Raw genomic sequence first — 5591 nt, forward strand, 5'->3', positions numbered from 1 at the left:
CTGTCTGACATCTCCCTTCACCCACTTTTCTGTTGTCCGTCCCCCAGGGAAGAGGTCACATATAGTTCCTTGTAATCGGTTCCCTCTTTCCAAACCACTCTCCCTCTACCCTCCCAGTATCGCCACTCACACCACTGGTCCTGTAGGGATCATCCACCCTGGATTCCCTGGATTTCCAGTTTGGACATCCTCTTACAGAAGGTCAAGGGAAGGGACAATCCAGCCGGGGTGCAGTATAGCACCGATGAAACAAACAACTTTCCTCTAGTTCTTTAATGTTTCCTTTTCGCCCCTTCCCCCTCCCCGACTATCATGACTCCAATTCTACCTTACAAATCTGGCTAAAACAGAGCATGTACACTGGTACAGATAAGAGCTCTCAACACATGGAATCCAGGACAGGTAAGCCCCTCAGGAACAAAACTGGGAATCGTGATACCATGAACGTACAGGAAAGGTAGGGGTAGAAGGGGGAGAAAAGGGGAAACAATCACAATGCTCAACATATAACCACCACCACCGCCCACTCACCCCCAAGGGGATGACCAACAGAAACGTGGGTGAAAGGAAACAACGGATAGCGTAAGATAAGAAAATAATAATAATGTATCAAGGGTTCACAAGGGTGAGAGGGTGGGGGAGGGAGGGAAAAAAGGGGCTGATCCCAAGGGCTCAAGTAGAAAGAAAATGTTTTGAAAATGATGATGAAAACATATGTATAAATGTGCTTGATGCAATTGGTGTATGGATTGTTCTAAGAGTTGTAAGAGCCCCAAATAAAATGATTTATAAAAAAATTTAAAACAACCAAATTCAAACTCACTGCCATTGAGTTCATTTCAAATCATAGTGACCCTATAGACCAGGGTAGAAACCCTCTGCGTTTCCAAGTAGTCTTTACGGGAGTAGAAAGCTTCATCTTCTCCTGCAGAGCAGCTGGTGGTTTCAAACTGCTGCCCTTATGGTTAGCAGTCCACTGAGTGACCACTCTGCTCCACCAGGAGAGCTCGTCGGCTGTGACTCTAGCACCCCAAGTTCTCTTAAGGGCACCCTCGGTGAGTTTCGATGGGCCTGGACTCCTGCCTGAACTCCTACGGGCAGTAATCCATTGTCTAATGCATTCTGCCAGAGGGCAATGCATTTACTCTGCTGATTAATAATCCAAAGGAACTCAGTGGAGACGCATAAATGGATTTAGGGCTTCCACTGTAAAATGTAGCCTTTTGCAAATTTAGTGCTCAGAAGTTTAGGCTCTAATGCAGGTTACTGTTGATGGTTGTCTCGTTGACTCCAACTCACGACAATATTATATATCCCAAATTCACTGTCATTAGTTGATGCCTACTCATGGGACCCCCATAGAACAGGGTAGAACTGCCCCTTGGGGTTACAGAGACTGTACCTGCTTATGGGAACAGAAAGTGCTGTCTCTCTCCCACCGAACAGCTGGAAATTTCAAAGTGCTGATCTTTCAGATCGCAGCCCAGCTTGTAACCACGATGCCACCAGGCTCCTTAACCTGATGTATAGCAGAAGTCAACCCTTGTCTAGTCCTGCCCCATGTTCATAATCATTAGTATGCTTGAGTCTGCTGTCAGAGCTATGGTGTCTGTCCATGTCATTAATAATTCCCTTTGTTTTCTCTGATGACATACTTTACCCAACACGACATCCTTTTCTAGAAATTGGCCTTTCCTGATGTATCTGTACCAAACAGATATGCTGTTGCTGGGTAATTTCAAAAGTAGCTCTCCAGGGCATTTGTCCTAGTCTGGAAACTGCTGAAACCTGTGAACCACGGCAGAGCCTGCTGTGGTTTGATATGCCCATGGCATAAAACTCAAGTTCACTGCCATTGAGTCAACGCCAACTCACAGTGACCCTGTAGCGCGGGGTAGAACTGCCCCTGTGGACTTAGAAAACCTGGTCTCCTCATCGTCAAAGTACAAAGCTTCATCTTTCCCCCTAGCTGTCAGTATTCTATTAACAAACAAGCCACCACAGGATGAAAAATTGACCATGAGTGGTCCCCATACAATAAATATCGCAGAGAGGCTGTAGTTTGAGAAATATATTAATTTTCCCAAAAAGCATGCCCTCTAAGGGGAGGGGGGGACTTGCCTCTCTGAATCACTGAGCTCTGCTCACCTGCCCTGAGAGCGGACTTCAGCGCCTCCCAGGGCTTCCAATAACCCTGCCGGGTCAGCCCCTACCTGAAAATCTGGTTCAACTGAAAATGGTTTTATCAGCACAGTTTCTAAGCCTTGGGGCAAACACAAATAGTTGGGCCCTGGTTGTTCCCATTTAAAAGTTTGCTGTAAGGGACAATAAAGATATCGATGTTAACAATGGATAGGCTGATAAGCTTAACTTTTCAAAGAAGAAAATGTGAGCGCATAGATAATATTTTGCTTAAGGCAAAGTACCTTGACTTGCTCAAACCAGTTTCCCGGCTATTCCTTACTGCTGTTAACTCCCAGCAAACATGTAAGACGGTAGAATTTCCTCACAGGGTTTCCAACGCTGTGCTGTCTGCACCAGAGGGATCCTTAGAAGCAAGGCTAGCAGGACTTCACCTTAGCAAGACTTCATCTCTTTGGATATGTTGTTAAGAGAGACCAGTCCTTGGAGAGAGAAGGTCTGGTGGTGTGGTGGTCAGCAGTTCAAAGCCACCAGCCACTCAAAGGGAGAAAGGTGAAGCTTCCTACTCCTGTAAAGATACACAGTCTGAGAAACCCACAGAGGCAGTTCTGGCCTGTCCTGTAGGGTCACTCTGCGTCAGCCGTGACTCAACAGCAGTGAGTGAGGACTCGGAGAAGGACATCACGCTTGCTCAACAGCCCGCCAGAAAGAGGAAGGCCCTGAAGGAGGCGGCTTGACCCCGTGGTACCAAGAGTGAGTTCTGTGATTGTGAGCATGGCGTAGCAGGAGGCTGTGTTTTGTCCTCTTACTGAGGGTCACTGTGAGGCAGAGCAGACTGGCCACCGCCCACGTTACAGCCACAGACTACACATCTTTGTCCAATGGAACCATTGCTCAGTTAGACAATCGCAGAACTTAATCATTGTGCCACAAAAGTGCAAGAGTAACAATGGCATGCAAATACCTGCCCCCACCAAACACAAATCACATTTATTTGTCTCCCAAATGCCTGTACATTCCCTGCAGTTTAAAAATAGGAGACGTGTGATCGTGAGTGTGCCTCATCTTGCTCCAAAGCACGCAGTAGATTGACAGTCGTCCAGAAGGCAGGGCGCTACCCTTCAGAGCCAGCCTGCAGGCAATGACTGTTTCGGGCTGTGGCAATGACACGGGCAACCGAAACAGAATTTCAACCCTAGCCTGCAGGGGAGGAGCGCCTGTAGGAAAAAGGAAATTGCATTAAATTAATCGATCTCTCTAGTCCTTTTGGAAGGGATGTCCAGGGCATCCGTAACTTATAAGACAATTAATTATGAAACGATGCAGCCAGGACTTTCCCTACATTCATATAAAGAATTCACAGAACCCCAGTGCTTGCTCCTACAGCACCTGCCACCAAGTGTTCCAGTTAATTAAAGCTTACACTGTGGTTTTAGCCTGGGGCCGTCCTTTGAATTAGACACCATCCCAACATCCCCTGCATTCAGAGATGTGCTGACAGTTTTATTTCCCTGATGAGCTGAAGTGATTGAACCGAAGAATGTAAAACAAGCAGTGGTCACCATGGCGGGTTCCCTCACAGTTTGTCCTTGGGTGGAGACACGGCCACTCTCTCTGGTTGGTAACAACAACAAAAAAGAACGAAGGACACGCAAGAAGACAGTGTTTAACAGGAATGTTGGCTCGAGTGATGAGTTAGAGAGGGGTCTGTTGTGAGGCCACTATATACCTTTGTGCTTATGTGTTACACTTTTGTCCTACCATCGATCCATCACTTTGTCTTACTGTGGTGGCTTGCCTGTTACAAGGATGCTGGAAACAACGCCACTGGTATTTTGGCTACCAGCAGGGGCATCCAGGGTGGTCCCATTTCAGTGGAACTTCCAGACTGATGAGGAATAGAAAGAAAGTGAGTCAATGAAAATAAGTCCATGAAAAGGAGGAACCGATTATAAGGATCTACATGTGACCTCCTCCCTGGGGGATGGACAACAGAAAAGTAGGTGAAGGGAGATGTCAGACAGGGCAAGATATGACAAAATAAAAATTTATAAATTACCAAGGGCTCATGAGGGAGGGGAGAGTAGGGAGGGAGGGGGGAAAATGAGGACCTGATGCCTGGGGCTTAAGTGGAGAGCAAATGTTTTGAAAATGATGAGGGCAATGAATGTACCAATGTGCTTTACACAATTGATGTATGTATGGATTGTGATAAGAGTTGTATGAGGCCCTAATAAAATGATTGAAAGAGGGAAAAGAAAATAAGTCCATGAAAACACTACGGATCACAGGCTGAGGGTTCTTTGATAGAGTGCCTAAAAAGAGGAGTTTCCTAGCTTGAAAAGCATTCCGAATACGGCAACCACAGCAATGAACTTGAGCATGCCATCATGACTATGGTACAGGACCTGGCTCGATTTCAGACTCTTGTACTTGGGTCACCATGAGTTAGCACCAACTCCACAGCAGGTAATGACAAGATGTCATTCCGACTTCAAAAATGGCAAGACTGACAACAAAACTGAATTAAGAAGGGTAAGGAAGATAAAACCTAAAGACTGGAAGCCACAAAGTTGGATTGGCAACGAGCCAGAATTCTCATTGAGAACTTTGTTCACATCCATGGGTCAAGGTTATATCAGCACATGTGACAATAGGCATCTAAAACAAACTCTATCCCAGAATTTCAAGTAGAAAGTCAGAGCAGATAATCAGGGTGGCTGCTCTGCTATGACACGATGTGTCAGCTTACAGTTGTGCTTTTTACAAACACTGGATTCCATTCTGTGTGACACAACGTAGGATCATACTTCCTGGGACTTGTGTAGCTGGATGGATTCACATGGCCAGACTAAGACAAGGAGCTATTAACTCTCAAACCCAAACTCATTGCCACTGATGCAAGTCTGACTCACAGTGACCCTATAGGATAGACCAGACTTGGCCCCTTTGAGTTTCCTACAAATTTAAAGCTTCATCTTCCTCCCATGGAGTGACCAGTGGGTTTCCACCACCGGCCTTGTGGTTTAACAGCTCCACCACGAGAGCTCCTTTCAGTGGATTATTTATTAGCCATTGCCTAGCCAGCAATTTGTGACTGATAAAGGTCAACAAACAGACCTTGAACTATTTATAGGCTTTCCTTTTTTTTGGTCGTTGTTTTTGTTGTTTTATTTTGTTCCTTTGCTCTGTCTTGTTTTTGTGCATATTACTTTCTCTGCATGTCTATCTAAATAAGATAGGTGGAATAAACAATTTGGAGGCGAAAACAATGGTACCGGCAGTTCAAAGGGGACATTTCAGAGGGGGAGGTGGGGGGAAAGAAGTAGGTGTTAACAAACTCAGGGACAAGGTAACAACAAGTGATCTAAAATCGATAGTGAGGAGAGTGTAGGAGGCCTCTTAGGGCTTGATCAAGGGCAATGTAGCCCAGAGGAATTACTGAAACC

Source organism: Echinops telfairi, unplaced genomic scaffold (genome assembly GCF_000313985.2).
Source record: "Echinops telfairi isolate 266 unplaced genomic scaffold, ASM31398v2 ScPeMD7_7469;HRSCAF=8507_1, whole genome shotgun sequence".
Lineage (NCBI taxonomy): Eukaryota > Metazoa > Chordata > Mammalia > Afrosoricida > Tenrecidae > Echinops > Echinops telfairi.